This window comes from Mobula hypostoma, chromosome 27 (genome assembly GCF_963921235.1).
Source record: "Mobula hypostoma chromosome 27, sMobHyp1.1, whole genome shotgun sequence".
Lineage (NCBI taxonomy): Eukaryota > Metazoa > Chordata > Chondrichthyes > Myliobatiformes > Myliobatidae > Mobula > Mobula hypostoma.
The window spans coordinates 36,350,205-36,367,792 of NC_086123.1; the positions used below are offsets into that span (position 1 = coordinate 36,350,205).

The 17,588-nt window shown below is 42.5% G+C and overlaps 1 protein-coding gene across 1 annotated transcript in view; it reads left to right on the top strand.

Annotated features, from left to right (window-relative positions):
• The first annotated feature begins 1,705 nt into the window (after positions 1 to 1,705).
• myo1ha (myosin IHa) overlaps positions 1,706 to 17,588 on the top strand; it is a 126,419-nt gene continuing 110,536 nt past the window's right edge. Inside the window, exon 1 of the mRNA XM_063034486.1 lies at positions 1,706 to 1,806. The gene's annotated coding sequence lies outside the window, so the exon portion shown is untranslated. The remainder of the gene's footprint in view (positions 1,807 to 17,588) is intronic.

The window sequence follows — 17,588 nt, forward strand, 5'->3', positions numbered from 1 at the left end:
AGTGCAATCATAACATAACAAACTCAACACTAAATAATAAACAAAACAATAAATAGTAAAACACAACAGCCACATGTCAGTTAAAATCAGTTATAAGTGTCCAGTGCAAGTTAAAAGTGTCCAAAGCAGAGTCAGGTGGAGCAGCTATTTAGCAGTCTGACTGCCTGTGGGAGGAAGCTGTTTAGTAGCCTTGTGGTTTTAGTTTTGATGCTCCTGTAACGTTTGCCTGGTGGCAGAAGAACAAACAGTTCATGGAGAGGGCGTGAGGGGTCTTTAATGATGTACCGTGTCTTCTGGAGGCATCGACTCTGAAAGAGGTCTTGGACAGAAGGTAGGAAGACCCCAGTAACCTTCTCTGCTCCCCTAACCACCCTCTGCAAGGCTATTTTGTCGACAGCACTGCAGCTGGAGTATCAGGTTGTGATGCAAAAGGTCAGCACACTCTCAACCACGCCTCTGCAGAATGTGGTTAAGATGTTAGTGGGGAGTGATGCTTGTTTAAGCTTCTTCAGAAAGTGCAATCTCTGCTGGGCCCATTTCACAATCCCAGTGGTGTTCCTGGACCAGGTAAGATTGTCCGAGATCTGCACCCCAAGGAACTTGATGTTTTCCACTCTCTCCACTGTGGAGCCGCTGATGCTGAGGGGTGTGTGCTCAGGCTGAGACCGTCTGAAATCGACGATCATCTCCTTGGTTTTGGTGACATTAAGCATCAAGTTGTTATCCCTGCACCAGCTCTCTAGGTGTTTGACTTCCTCCCTGTACATAGTTTCATCATTTTTGCTGATGAGGCCCAACACTGTGGTATCATCTGCAAATTTAATGATCAGGTTCTCCTTGAATCTGGCCGCACTGTCATGTGTTAGCAGTGTAAACAGCAATGGGCTAAGCACACAGCCTTGTGGGGATCCAGTGCTGACTTCAGAGAGCACGACTCCAGGATTGAAGGACGTCCATTTAGGATAGAGATGCGGAGAAATTACTTTAGTCAGAGGGTGGTAAACCTGTGGAATTTGTTGCCGTGATCGGCTGTGGAGGCCAAGTCATTGGGTGCATTTAAGACGGAGATAGATAGGTTCTTGATTAGCCAGGCCATCAAGGGGTATGGGGAGAAAGCAGGGGAGTGGGGATGACTGGAAGATTTGGATCAGCCCATGTTTGAATGGCAGAGCAGACTCAATGGGCCGAATGGCCTACTTCTGCTCCTATATCTTATGGTCTTATGGTCTTATTTTCCTTAGATAGATTAGGGGCCCAAAACTGTTTTACAATACTCCCATGTGCGATTAGACCAATGCCTAATAAAGCCTCAGCAGTACATCTTTGCTTTTATATTCTAGTTGTCTCGAAATGAATGCATTGTACATCGAACGCTCCTAAATCTAATGGTCTTATGGTCTTATGTACATAATCCTTGAACACTCCTTCCACTCTAATCTTCAGGCACTTTAATTCTAACTGCCAACAGTATTGGTCTCCATTGCTGATGTCCTGTCCTGGGGTCGCAACCCCAGATTTTGTTTTTCTATATCTGAGCGCTGGCGTTATCAGTGCCATTTGTTCACACTGGAAGTCTAACATCCTCCCAAACATCCACCCTTCAGCTGGAAATAAATAATGGCATTTGCTCTCCTTGTGGTGGAGCCCTGATCTGAATCCCCACAATATCCTCTAAGACACGGATTCACGCCTTACGAAGCCACAGATAAAGACTACTTGGAATCACCAGCACAGCCTCTGCGAGAAAACTAATTAGCAGGGCAGAGGAAGCAATTTTAGACCAAATCCGCAAGGAATGTGAGAGAGGTAAGTTTTTAAAATTAATGTGTCAATTAAAGAACAGCAACAGACATTGAAAATCAGAAAATATGGAAACAGCTGAGAAGACACTTCTGCCCACTGGTATGAAGAAAAGGAGGGCTGTTCTGAGCTACGTGTCTTCATTACTTGAAGTATTAATGTCCATTTTCTCTTCACAAACACTGGCTGTCTGTAGTCATTTGCTTTTAGAAGGAATGTGTTGAAGAAGATGGGGAGGAAATTTGGCACCTTATGTGTTTACTGCCGCTTGCCTATAACATCAGTTTTACAAAATAATGTGAATTTATCGTGAACTTACCTTGAGGGCCAAGAGTGTACCTGCAGCCATTCTGCTAGCACCTTCAGCATTCAGAACTGTTCTGTGGAGGTGGAAATAATTGGAGTGGTTTCAGATTATCTGCCTTTATAATTCACAGAACTGGTGAATTGCTGTAGAACAGGGGTTGTTCCCAACCCGGGGTCCACAAACCCCCTTTATTAGTGATAAGCCTCCATGCATTAAAAAAAGTTGGGGACCCCTGCTGTGGAAAGACTTTTGTACGTTCAGTGAGATAGATTGTGCAGGAAATGGAAAAGACATTGTTCTGAATAAAGAACTGAACATTTAAATAAACCGCTGATAGGAACACAGGAATCACATCAATTCAGTTGAAGTATTTTATTGTACAAACATCAGGTTGACTAATGTGCCATTAAATGGTGCATTTTGACATGCTGGAAATTATCACAGAAAAATTACAGCTCAGTATTGCTTTCTCTATTTAAGGCGGGAGTTGATATGAATCTCAGAGTAGAATATGACGACATATAGACTATTGATAACAAATTTACTTTGAATGCATTGGAGGAGTTTACTAGATTAATCAATGCTGTTTATGGATTGGTCTCTGTAGTTCATGTTCTGATGTGTTTCTGGTTTCTGGGTATTCCTTTTTTTTATTGCTATTTTGTGCGATTTTGATCGGGGTGGACGCCAGCCTGCAGTCAACAAACGACACAGTGCTAGATTGAACTGAACTGAACATTCTTGGACTGTTTTGATAACTTTTGTGGTTTGATGTTTTATATTTTGTGTTTTTCACTCATACTTGCCATTTGCATGATTTATTCTTTTTTTGTGCGTTGGGGATTTGGATGATTTTTTGGCGAACAGGTTCCATGGTTTCTTTGTTTTGTGGCTGTATATGGGGTGTATACTACGTACACACTTTGAGAATAAATGTACTTTGAACCTTTGAATATTTATTATTGTTGCATGTGCTGAGATGCAAAAGCGTTTATTTGTATGCCATCCAGACAAATCATTCCAAATCAAGGCAGTACAAAAGAAAAAAATACAATAATGGAATGCAGAATACAGTCTTACAGTTGTGGGGACAACGTCCATGATGAGGTAGATTAAAGAACAAGAGTCCATCTTTATTATATCAGAGGTCTGTTCGTGAGTCTTATAACAGCAGAACAGAAGCTGTCCCTGAGCCTGGTGGTACATATTCTCAAACTTTGGCATCTTTTGCCTGATGGAAGGGCGGGAGGGGAGAGAATGACTGGGATCAGAGGGGTCTTTGATTATATTAACTGCTTGCAAATTTCTATAGATGCACAGTGGAGAGCATTCTAACTGGCTGCATCACCGTCTGGTATGGTGGCATGGGGGGGTAGGGGGTGGGGGGCTACTTCGCAGGAGCAAGATAAGCTGCAGAAAGTAGTGAACTCAGTCAGCTCCATCACGGGCACTAGCCTCCCCGGAATCCAGGACATCTCCAAGGAGCAGCTCCATCATTACGGACCCCCATCACTCAAGGCATGTCCTCATCTCATTCCTATCATCAGGGAGGAGGTACAGAAGCCTGAAGGCACAAACTCAATGATTCAGGAACAGCTTCTTCCCCTCTGCCATCTGATTTCAGAATTGATATTGAAGCCACGAACACAACCTCATCACTTCTTTTTCCCTCTCTTTTTGTACTACTTAGTTAATTTAACTTTTTTAATTTATGTATATACTTACTGCAATTCACAATTTTTATTATTACGTATTGCAATGTACTGCTGCCACATAACAACAAATTTCACTACATATGCCAGTGATATTAAACCTGATTCTGATTCTGATTCTTGAAGCAATGGTATGTGCAGACAGTATTGGCCTGATATCTGGAATAGGTGGGTTATCATATGATAACGGTAACTGTAGACAGTACTGGCCTGATATCTGGAATAGGTGGGTTATCATATGATAACGGTAACTGTAGACAGTACTGGCCTGATATCTGGAATAGGTGGGTTATCATATGATAACGGTAACTGTAGACAGTACTGGTCTGATATCTGGAATAGGTGGGTTATCATATGATAACGGTAACTGTAGATAGTACTGGCCTGATATCTGGAATAGGTGGGTTATCATATGAGGAAAGTTTGGACAAACTGGGCTTGTATCAGTTGAAGTGATAAAACAACATGCTGGAGGATCTCAGAATTTAGTGGGAAGAAAAGGGGAGAAGGAATAGATGTTGTTTCAGGTTGAATCCTGGCGTCAGGAAAACACAGCATCTGACGTTCTGGTGCAGGGTCTCGACCTAAAACATTGACAGATCCTTTCTCCCCCACAGATACAACTCAACCTGCTGGGTTTCTCAAATCAACGCACACAACACTCACCTGCAGGCCAGGCAGCATCTATGGAAATGAGGACAGTCGACGTTTCAGGCTGAGACCCTTCTGCAGGACTGGAGAAAAAAAAGATGAGGAGTAGATTTAAAAGGTGGAGGGAGGGGAGGGAGAGCGAGACAAGGTGATAGGTGAAACTGGGAGGGAGAGGGATGAAGTAAAGAGCTGGGAAGTTGTTTGGTGAAAGAGATACAGGGCTGGAGAAGGGAGAATCAGATAGGAGAGGACAGAAGGCCATGGAAGAATGGAAAGTGGGGAGAAGCACGGTGGGGGTGATGGGCAGGCGAGGAGATAAGGTGATGGGGAATGGTGAAGGGGGGGCGTTATCTTCAAATGGTTAATTATTGCTCCACATTCAAGCAACTGCAGTCTCTTGTGTCTCAAATGTATCAGCTGGTGTTCAGAAAAATGAGAGGAAACTAGATTGAGTCATATAAGATCCTGAGCAATCTTGATGGGTGGACATGGAGAGGGTATTTCAGTGTCTAGAACGAGGGGTCAGTCATAGTCAAAGTAAATTTATTATCAAAGTTCAGTACGTAAACAGTACTTCACTATAGTTTACATTGAGACTCATTTCCTTGCAGCATTTACAGGAAAATACAGCAATCCAATAGAACTTACCTTTGAAACAGGGAAGAAGAAAAATAATTTCTCTCTATAGGTTGTGAATCTTTAATATTCTGCTCCTCAAGAAATGGTATCAACAGAATCAGAATCAGAATCAGAATCAGGTTTAGTATCACCGGCACGTGTCGTGAAATGTTAACCTGGCAGCAGCAGTTCAATGTAATACATAATATAGAAAGACAAAAAATAAATAAGTAAATCAATTACAGTAACAATGCATGGAAGCATCAGAACAGACGGTGAAGTGTGTTGTTCGTGTCAAACCAATCAGGGAGGATGTGCTGGGGAAGGCCTCGCTTCCAGCGTATGGTAATGTCATGGAGCGACACGGGAGCCAAGACTTTACACTTTACACTTCCTGCAATCACTTTGGTTCCCATCGCTGTCTGTAAGGAGTTTCCCGGGTGCTCCAATTTCCTCCAGAGATGTACTGTTAGGGTTAGTGAGTTGTGGGCATGCCACACTGTTGCTGGAGATGTGGTCTTCCCCAGCACATCCTCACTGACTGGCTTGGCATGGACAACGCATTTCACTGTCTGCTTTGATGACAAATGAATTAAATCTTTAACTGTTGTGTGTGTTTATGAGTAGGTACCTCTGCAGCTTCGACATTTAATTCGCTTTATAATTGGATAATCCTTTGGACATGTTAATTCTGTGCTAGATTATACTGCCTGGCATTGTGATTACTCAGTAAAATGAATGGTACCATTTGCAGAACTAATGGAAAATTTGCCAATTTAAATTGTTTTACTGAAGTTACTTTTTCCTCAATTAAGTTCATTCATAAAGAGAGGTTGCCAATTAAATGTATCACAGGATAAAAGCAACCAGGTGCCAAACAAACTTCTTTATTCATTGGGATTTGTTGAAACATTTAATGGTCCACTATATAGTTTAAAACAGGGCTCATTAACTCTTTAGTTCACTTCCAAAGCTTTCAAACCCCACTGTTTTCAGATATGAACCTGCCCAAGGTTTGAGCTTGGTGAGTTTCGTTTATTTATTTAGCGATAGCGCATGGAGTAAACTCTTCTGGCCCTTCGAGCTCGCCTCTCCAACTACCCCTAACAATCCCGATTTAACCCCAACCTAATCACAGGACAATTTTCAATGACCAATTAACCTACCCGGGACGCCTTTGGACCGGAAGGCCTGGGGAAATCCCGGACATTCCATGGGGAGGAAGTATAGAGGCTTCTTACAGAACGGGGCCGAAATTGAACTCTGACCTCAGAAATACTCTGAGCTGTAATAGCTTTGTTCTAACCGCTACACAACCGTGGTCCCAGAGTTCTTCTCTGAGTCCCTGAATCAGAATCTTCTTTGGTGATTGGCCTGCAGATTCACTGCCGGTCATCTCATACATTTTATAGTGGCTAGCTGAACGCTTTACAGTGCCAGTAATCGGGATTTAATTCCCACTGCTGTTGTACATTCTCCTTGTGACTGTGTGGGATTTCTCCAGGGACTCTGATTTCCTCCTATAGTCCAAAGCCATACAAATTAGGGTTAGCAAGTTTTGGGCATATTTCGCTAGTGCTGGAAGCATGGAGATACTTGCAGGCTGCCCCCAGCACGTATAGTGTTTGGAATGTGTTGGTCATTGTTGCAAAACAACATATTTAATCGTGTTGTTTGATATCTTGATGCACAAGTGGCAAATAAATTAATCTTTTGCATACCTTCCATACATTTACACAGCTGGAACTCCAATCCTTATCCACTCGAGTGTGTATCTTCCTTCAAGTTCCTGCAGGCGCCATTCCACAATTACTTCAATCACTTTATTCCTTAATGTTTGTTTATGTTTTTGAAACGTGTCAATTGGTCCCTTTCACAAGATCCCAATTTGTTGGCTCTGAGAATAGAGAGACTGAAGTTGCATGTCCTGAGTGATTATTGACCAGATGTTGACTATGTGGCCATTCCTTCAATGTGTTTCTGTGTCTGAGTAGTCCCCAGCATCTCCTCCTAGCCCACAGAGTGTCCTTCCAGATCCCAAGGAGATACTTGAGCTTGCTCTGGCTGCTATAGAGAGCTCAAGTATTGTTTATTAAAACCATAATTGTGAAATATGTTTTCCGAATTGGACAAAGTTTTATCCTTTTTTTTAGTTTATTTGTGACAGATATCAGACCACGGTGCTAGGAACTGAGAGTGTCCATGGGTAGAGCTGAATGCACACCAGGACACCAGCACGCCGATAATCATCGGTTGCTTTGGCCCTCCTCTGTTGAGCATGAAGCGTAACTTGAGGCAATAAACCAGACTGCCTCTCCAGACAGAGGGCGTAGCCGTAGCGTAACGGTTAGCTTATGCGATTACAGCACCAGTGACCTGGTTTCAGTTCCCGCCGCTGTCTGTAAGGAGTTTGTACAATCTCCCTGTGACCGCGTGTGTTTCCTCCGGGTTCAATTCCCACTGCTGTCTGTAAGGAGGGTTGTACATTCTCCCTGTGATCGTGTGTATTTCCTCCCACATCCCAAAGATGTCCAGGTGAGGAGGTTAATTGGTCACAGGGTGTAACTGGGAGGCGCAGGCTTGTTAGGCCGGAAGGGCCTGTTCCTGTGCTGTATCTCTAAATAACAAAATACACTGCTTTGTCCTTCATACTACTTCTCAAAAGAACATTAGAAATCCCGCAGCTCTGATCAGAGCAAGACAAATGGTTTTCCTTGGGGATTTGGATAATATCCATTATCACAGAAGCCTTCAAAATTAGATCAAGTAGTCTGTAGAGCTTGTTATTACAAAACAGTCAATGTACTCACTAATAATTATAGAAGCCAATAATTGACTTCAGCATTTTGTTAAAATGATATATAAATGCAACACTGATTTACTGATATTAAATTTCTTCATCCTCAGTGCTGTACTGCACTGCACTGAGCCAGAAGGTAGTTATAACACCAAAACCCATCAAATGAAAGCTAATCTCCTTAACACCGCTTTTTCTCTCTGCAAATACTTGTCTTTATTTAGGTTTCCAATTCCCAGAGGATTTTAATTTTGTTACTTATAGTTATATGTCTGGTATTGGTCGCTGCTGCCATCAGGAAGAAGTTACAGGAGCCTCAAGTCCCAAACCACCAGGCTGAGGAACAATTATTACCCTTCAACCATCAGGCTCCTGAACCAAAGGGGATAACTTCACCTCCCTCAACTTCACTTACCCCATCACTGACATGTTCCCTCAACCTATAGACTCACTTTCAAGGACCCATCATCTCATTTCTCGATATCTATTGCTTGTTGATTTATTATTTATTTCTTTTTGTATTTGCACAGTTTGTTGTCTTTTGCACACTGGTTGAATCCCCAAGTTGGTGCGTCTTTCATTGATTCTATTATGGCTATTATTCTATTGTTGATTTATTGGGTATGCCTGCAAGAAAGTGAATCTCGGGGTTGTACACGGTGACATGTATGTACTCTGATAATACATTTACTCTGAACTTCGCACTTTGTCTCATGAGACCCACGGTGGCTCTCTAAAATGCCACAGCAAATCTCAGATGGTCTAAGCATTCAATATTTTTTTGAGAAAGATCATTTCCGCAGCGTGTAAAAATTAAGTTCCTCGGGCAATTGATTTCCTCGCTGGGAGATAATTGTTGCTGGAACAAGATAAGTCTCAGGAAATTGTAGAAAAAATATTAATTATTTTTAGAAGCTTGAAGAAAAGGGAGTATAACTAACTAGAACTAAAATAGATTGGTCAGGATGTACTGGACGAATAATGAAAAGATGCTTCCAGTTGTCTGAAGCTGATTATGTTCTAAATTTGTTCTCCCTCCAGTTGCTCGAGGCTCACCCAGGCCAGCCTGGACCCTTCTCCTTGAATGTGATTCATTGTATTCTGATTATCTGTCTGTGATATTCCCTCTCTTTCTCTCTTTCTCTCCCTCTCTCTCTGACTCCCTCTGACTCTCTCTCTCTCTCTCTGTCCTTCTCTGTCTGTCTGTCTGTCTCTCTTCCCCATGTCTTTCACCCTTTCTCTGTTTCTGTCTCTGTCTCTCTCTGTTTCTCCCTGCCTCCCCATCTCTCTCTATCTATCTATCTATCTCTCTTTCTCTTTCAGAAGTTTCAGGTAAGAGGGAAAAGGTTTAAAGGAGATATGTGAGGCATTTTGTTTTTGTTTTACACACTGAAAGTGGCAGTGCTTGGGCATACTGCCATGGGAGACAGGTAGAGTACAGATTTAATAACATTGGCAATGTATCAGAGGTACTTAGACCGGCAGGAAAAGAGGGAGAAGAATCTTGTGCAGGCAAATTAGATGAGTTAGATGAGCCTCATGGTCAGCACAGATGTTATGGGCTGAATGGCCTGCTCCCATGCAGTACTGTTCCATGTTCTCTTCCGCTTTCCTCCTCTCTGTCTCTTTCTTGCTCAGGTAAATGTCTTTAGAGAGGAGCACAGAATGGCCTGATGGAGAGCTGGATGCTACAGTTTGCTAGTATCCTCTATGGAAAGGGAACCTTTACCAACACTTTGAATTCTGTGCGCTTTACAGCGGTAAAAACATTCAAGCTTTTGTGTATTTAATATATCAGTAATATTTTTAAAATTTCTTCACGGGGGAGAGAGAGACGTTCGTTATAAAAAAAGCACAGCATTTTTTTCTTCGCAAGGTGAACAAAATGAAAGTTAAAAAATTGCAGAAAATGGACAAAATTCACGGGTTCGTAAAGTGAGTGATGATAATAAATTTTTAATAAGTAGAAATAGCTGGCTACGTCTGAAAGACAGACAAGTACAATTGCACAACAGATAACTGGGTGATGTATACTGAACAAATTGAACTGTATTTTGAAGTAAATGAAATAGCCAATGAAATGCGAGTGCCAGTTTTGTTGCATGTTATAGGTGGAAAAACATACGGTTTGTCTAGAAGTTTGACTGCACCAACCAAACCAGCCAAAATTATCTTTGCTGATATTGTGAAAGTAATGAAGGAACATTTAGAAACAAAACTAATGTTGATTGCAGAATTCCTTAGGTTTCATAAGTGGAATCAAAAGGAAGGGGAGTCCATTTCAGCTTGTGTGACTGAATTGAAGAAATTGCCTGAACATTGTCAGTTCAGCGATGGGTTTGATGATGCACTGAGAGATTGTATAGTTTGCGGAATCTTTCAAGAAAGCATTCAAAAACAGTTCCTAACTGAAACACAACTCTCATTTAAAAGAGCAGTCAATGTAAACTGCATACAGAGATACAATCGTGTTGCACTCAGGGATTAAATGCCTGACGCAGGCCTTTCCCTCTCCAGGGTTTAAAGTGAGCATGAACAAAATTGTAACGTCCAAATAAAAACCTGCCTGGCCAAACAAACTGCGTTACCATTGTGACCGGGGCTCATATACACCAAACCAATGCAGGTTTAAGGGTGGAACTTACAGAAAATGTAACAAAGTATGACACATATAAAGAGCATGATGGGCAGACAAAAATAAATGGACTGCACAGTGAAGAGAAATAGATAAAAGTCAAGTTGCAATTTCAAGAAGAGCACTAATCTGCATACCGTTGGTGAAAAATCTGATAATGATGAGAGTGACACAGGACTGAGTAGCCTTTAGATTTACAAGGTGAAAATTAACAAGAGACAAGCAATATGACTTCTAGCAGAAATTAACCACAAATTAATTGAAATGGAATTGATCACTGGCTCACCTGTTTCATTTATTCCACAAAATGAATTTAATTGGCATTTCAAAGATACTGAACTGAAGCCTGCAGATATCCAACTAAGAACTTGTACTGACAAGCGACAACTCCCGTGGGAAAGACGTTTGCGACAGTGAAATACAACCAGCAAGCCCCATGGAGCTTGTACGTGGTAAAAACAGGAGGGCCAGTGTTGCGGAGCCAGAATTAACATACGCAGTTACAACTTGGTTGGAGATTCATCCGCCATTTTCATGCCACATCCTCTGCAACAGTTAACTGAATGCAAATTAAGAAAGATGATGCCACAGCAGTCTTAAAGGACAGCATTGGGAAAACTCGAACATATTAATGGTAAAATAAAGATAAATGAAAATGATACAAGGCCCATCCAGTTCTTGATACCATCTGTGATAAAGTAGTCAGGGTGCTAGATCGCATGGAGGCTATGGAGTTCTTTTCAAGGTTGAGTGGAGCCCATGGGCAACACAAAAGGTTCAAAGGTACAATTTAACGTCAGAGAAATGTATACAATACACATCCTGAAATGCTCTTTCTTCACAAGCATCCACAAAAACAGAGGAGTACCTCAAGAATGAATGACAGCCAAATGTTAGAACCCCTAAGTCCCCCCCAGCTCCCCTCCCTTCCACATGTAAGCGGCAGCGAGAAACAATCCTCCTCCCCCCCCATTGGCAAAAATAAAGTGCACCCTCTACCAGCACTCAAGCGTGAGCAAAGCAATAGCAACGTCACAGCCTTGCAGTTATCCCACAGACTACATTGTTCACCCGATAATTCGACACGCTGCAGGCGCTCTCTCTCCTAATAAGGGAGAAAGCGGTGGCTCCATTTTCCAACAGGCGGGGAGAGATAACAAACAACTCATTGGTTTATGATGTAAAAAGCCAGTCACATTGCTTTTTTCGAGCTCTGTGCCTGAAGGTTGCAAAGATCCCCGGTCCCCAGGCACACAGCAGATATTCCAACTCCTCCAACGACACACGGGTCTCCTGTGACGACACTGACCCTTGATCCGCCTGTTTCCAGTTACTCGAGTTCCCAGGCTTCTGAATCCATACCGAAATCTTAGGCCGAGACTTTGGCATGCCGAATAGTGGCCGATTGTGGAACCCCAAGAGCAGGTCCCATTCCCACAAAGAACCGTGGTCAGCGTGTAACTCCAGGTCAGGGTCTTCAAAAGAACCCTGAAAGGGAAAAATAGAGATATTAAAGATGGAAATAGAACCGTTTTCGAAGATGCAAGGAAAGGAGTCACCGTTGGGCGCCATAACTACTTAGCTCCGCCTCCTCAAACTTGGTCCCAATGCCCAAGAAAGATAGATCTGGCAGGATCTATGGTGATTTTAAGGTCATCATCAAACCAGTACTGTAAGTAAATCTATAACCTCTACCCAGGATAGAGGATATCTTTGAAAACCTTTCTGGAGGGAAACACTAGAGCAAAGTGGACAGCTGAGGCCTACCTACAGATAGAGATGGAAGAAGAGTCCAAAGTGTTTCTCACCATAAACACTAACAAAGTGTGAATTCTGTAAACCAAGCATCACTTACTGTGGTCACACCATTGACACACAAGGTTTACACAAGTGTGTTGAGAAAATTTGAGCAGTGCTGTGTACTCCAAAGCCAAAGGTTATGTTGCAGTTGCGGTCTTCTTTAGGATTTACCAAATACTATAACAGGATCCTACCAAGTCTGACTACTGCGCTTCACCCCTTGAACTCACTTCTGCAGATCAGGAAGAAATGGTAATGGACAAAGAAGTGTGAGATGACTTTCCAAAAGGTAAAGAAAATGGTGATGCCTGACACTGTACTCACACATTGTGATCCACATGGTCCAGTGAAGCTTCCCTGTGATGCCTCACTTCATGGTATAGGTGCAGTCATGTCACGTGTTATGAGTGATGGAAGTGAACGTCCCATAGTCTTGATGTCACGTTCCCTTACCGCTGCAGAGAAAAGTTACACACAGATTGACAGAGAGGCCTTGAGTTTGGTTTGGGGGGTAAAATGGTTCAACCAGTATGTGTATGGGAGAGAGTTTACCCTCATTACTGATCATCAACTACTAGTGTCCATTTTCAATTTACAGAAGGGCGTTCCACTAACAGCAACAGCATGAATGTAGAGGTGGGTTCTGTTTCCTTGGAGAGCACAGTTGCAAGGTTGAATTCAAGAGGACGACTAATCATAGAAATGCTGATGGATTGTCCTGTTTATCCTTCGAAAAGGAAATACCTGAAAAATTGACAAAAGAGGACAGTCATCTTGACATATTTTCCCTAATGTAAATCAAAAGTTTCCCTATTATGACAGAGATGATCCAAAGAGAAACCAGAAAGACCCCACACTGTCTCGGGTGTACATGGCCACCCAAAATGGCTGGATTGAGCAGCAGAAACTCAGTTCCCTCTTTTCTACCAGCCCGGGAGGAACTTGCCCTTGACGGGGTTTGTGTTATGTGGGGTTTGAGAGCTGTTGTACCATCCAAGCTGAGAGCTAAAATATTGGAGGAGCTACATGCTGATCATCTCGGCATGCACAAAATGAATGTCCCGGCTTGAAGCTGTCTGGTAGTCTGTGATAACTTGTCTGGGATGTCAAAATATCAAGAAGATGCCAAGAACAGTGTCTCTCCATCCACGAAAATAGCCTTAATTGCCCAGGTAGAGGATTCATGTAGATTTTGCCAAACCATTCATGGGCATGAGTTTCCTGGTGGTAGTGGATGCAGCTACAAAGATTGAGTCTGATATCATGTGGAAATTGTGTCTGATATCATGTGGAGATTGTGTCTGATATCATGCATAGATTGTGTCTGATATCATCTGGAAATGACATGTCAATCAGTTGAAGAGAGCAGGGTCAAGTGTCAGAGAAGAAAGGTGTCCCGTGCTGTCAGAACCACTTCCTGCAGTCCCAGAGTCAACTTTTGAAACCACCACGGAGGAGGCCTCGGAACCTGAGGTTATTTCACATCCATGAGTCTCACCTGCCAAACAGAGTGGGCCCCTCCCCGCCCCCTCATTAGGCAAGGCATTATCACACAAAAGTATATATCTATGTGTGTGTATATGGACTAGAGAACAATATCTTACATATTTGAGTTGAAATACATTCTATATTGAGTTAGAGTTTATAGCTAAGCAGGGATGAGCGTTGTGTATATAATATTTCTGTAATATTTCAGTAATATTGTTAATATATTGTTTGATTAAGCATTTTTTGTTTACATACTTTATTATGGGTTATATAGAAGTATGTGAATGGCACACGTTATCATGCCACCATGTTATATGTGCATGTCTCACGAAAGTAAAATGAAGTACTCACATTATCCAGGCTTCTGTGTTTTTCTCCCGGTTAACTTTGGAGTTACAACACATGATACAAGCCCCTGTCCAGCTGTGCTGTTATTCCATAAGAAAATCCTGGAAACAAAATAAAAATGTTAGTAGGTCATATCAGAGCATAATCGGGTCCTGACAGATCTTAGAAAAATAATCAGCACCTGATTGTGTCCTAATTTAATAATCTTAATGGATAATAATTCTGTTGTGCTTCTCTGGGAATTATTGTGAGGATATTTAATTATAACCCAACTGCACATCCTCCCTGATGGTAGCAATGAGAAGAGGTCACAAACAAGAGAAAATCTGCAGATGCTGGAAATCCAAGCAACACACACAAAATACTGAAGGATCTCAGCAGGCCAGACAGCATCTATGGAAAAGAGCAGGTCCTGCTAAAGGATCTTGGCCCAAAACGTCGACTGTACTTGTTTCCACAGATGCTGCCTCACCTGCTGAGTTCCTCCAGCATTCTATGTGTGTTTCCTGTCCTGGGTGGTGGGGATTAAATCTGAATTTAACATCTTCAAACTCTTCCTTAACTATAATTCAGCATGGTCTCTGAGCCCTTGGCTCCACACACTTTCCAACAGGACTATCTCATATACTAGCCCCTCTCTTACTGGTAACTCCTCCTTCTCCGTGTTACTAACCAACAGCCCAGGTGTACTTTCTACTTACAATAGGACAGGGTTCTCTGGATACTGGTGCTGTTACTAGAAGTCCCATTAAGCCTACAACCTTGCTGTATGACTTTCATGCAACAGCATTATTGAATGCCCTGTAATATCATTGTGCCAATTTCAGCCCGCATCACTCCGTGTAGTCATTGCAATATCACGGACTTCATCCTGGCCTGAATAAATGGGTGTGTGCCTTTGAGAATATACTGAACATATCCAAACCAAAAATCAGGAGATTCATAGTCAGCTGAGGGCTAGAACCCTAAGTTCAAGAGCCTGATGGCTGAGGGGTAATAACTGTTCCTGAACCTGGTGGTGTGGGTCCTGAGGCTCCTGTACCTTCTTCCTGATGGCAGCAGTGAGAGAGCATGTCCTGGATGGTGGGGGTCCCTGATGATGAATGCTGCTTTCCTGCAATAACACTCCATGTAGATGTTCTCAACACTGCGGAGGGCTTTATCTGTGATGGAGTGGGTTGTGTCCATTATTTTTTGTAGAATTTTCCATTCAAAGACATTGGTATTTCTATACCAGACTGAGATGCAGCCAGTCAATATACTCTCCACTGTGGATCAATATATAACCATATAACAATTACAGCACGGAAATGGGCCATCTCGGCCCTTCTAGTCCGTGCTGAACTCTTACTCTCACCTAGTCCCACCGACCTGAACTCAGCCCATAACCCTCCATTCCCTTCCTGTCCATATAGCTGTCCAGTTTAACTTTAAACGACAACATCGTACCTGCCTCAACCACTTCTGCTGGAAGCTCGTTCCACACAGCCACCACTCTCTGAGTAAAGAAGTTCCCCCTCATGTTACCCCTAAATTTTTGCCCTTTAACTCTCAACTCATGTCCTCTTGTTTGATTCTCCCACACTCTCAATGGAAAAAGCCTATCCACGTCAACTCTATCTATCCCTCTCATAATTTTAAATACCTCTATCAAGTCCCCCTTCAACCTTCTACGTTCCAAAGAATAAAGACCCAACTTGTTCAACCTTTCTCTGTAACTTAGGTGATGAAACCCAGGTAACATTCTAGTAAACCTACTCTGTACTCTCTCTATTTTGTTGACATAATTTGGTGACCAAAACTGTACTCAATACTCCAAATTTGGCCTCACCAATGCCTTGTACAATTTCAACATTATATCCCAACTCCTATACTCAATGTTCTGGTTTATAAAGGCCAGCATACCAAAAGCTTTCTTCACCACCCTATCCACATGAGATTCCACCTTCAGGGAACTATGCACCATTATTCTTAGATCCCTCTGTCCTACTGCATTCTTCAATGCCCTACCATTTGCAATGTCTGTCCTATTTTGATTAGTCCTACCAAAGTGTAGCACCTCGCATTTATCAGCATTAAACTCCATCTGCCATCTTTCAGCCCACTCTTCTAACTGGCCTAAATCTGTCTGCAAGCTTTGAAAACCTACTTCATTATCCACAACTCCACCTATCTTAGTATCATCTGCATACTTACTCATCCAATTTACCACCCCATCATCCAGATCATTAATGTATATGACAAATAACATCAATAGAAGTTTGTCAAAGTTTTAGATGTCATGCCGAATCTTTGTAAACTCCTCAGGAAGTAGAGGCACTGCTGTGCTTTCTATGTAATTGTACTAATGAGCTAGGTCCTCCAAAATAATAACTGCTAGGAATTTAAAGTTGTTGGCCCTCTCCACCTTTGATCTTCTGATGAGGACTGGCTCAGAAACCTTTGGGTTTCTCCTGAAGTCAAAAATCAGCTCCTTGATCTCACTGACATTGAGTAAGAGGTTGTTATGGCAACACTCAGCCAGATTTTCAACCTCTCTCCTGTACGCTGATTCATCACCTCCTTTGATTCGGTCAATGACAGTGGTGTTGTCAGCAAAATAGAATCTGGTATTGGAAGTGCACTTAGCTGCACAGTCATAGGTGTAAGGCGAGTAGAGCAGGGGCTAAGCACACAGCCCTGTTGTGCACCTGTGCTGATGGAGATCATGGAGGAGATGTTACTGCCAGTCTGAACTGTTCCAGAAGATCCAAAACCTGGGCCTCTGTACTTCCCTCAGCATCTGGATCCTTGACTTCCTCACTGAGAGACAACACTCAGTGTGGATCAGAAATAACATCTCCTGGTTGACGACCATCACTGGTGTACCTCAAGGATGTGTGCTTCACCTACTGTTCTGCTCTCTCTACATCCATGATTGTGTGGCTAGGCACAGCCCAAATGCCCAGATGTAACTATGAAAATGGACAAGGGAGAGCCAGTGGATGTAGTGTACCTGGACTTTCAGAAAGCCTTTGATAAAGTCCCACATAGGAGATTAGTGGGCAAAATTAGGGCACATGGTATTGGGGGCAGAGTACTGACATGGATTGAAAATTGGCTGGCTGACAGAAAACAAAGAGTAGCGATTAACGGGTCCCTTTCGGAATGGCAGGCGGTGACCAGTGGGGTACCGCAGGGTTCAGTGCTAGGACCGCAGCTGTTTATAATATATATTAATGATTTAGATGAGGAATTAAAAGTAACATTAGCAAATTTGCCGATGACACAAAGCTGGGAGGCAGTGTGAAATGTGAGGAGGATGTTATAAGAACGCAGGGTGATTTGGACAGGCTGGGTGAGTGGGCAGATGCAGTTTAATGTGGATAAGTGTGAGGTTATCCACTTTGGTGGTAAGAACGGGAAGGCAGATTATTATCTAAATGGAGTCAA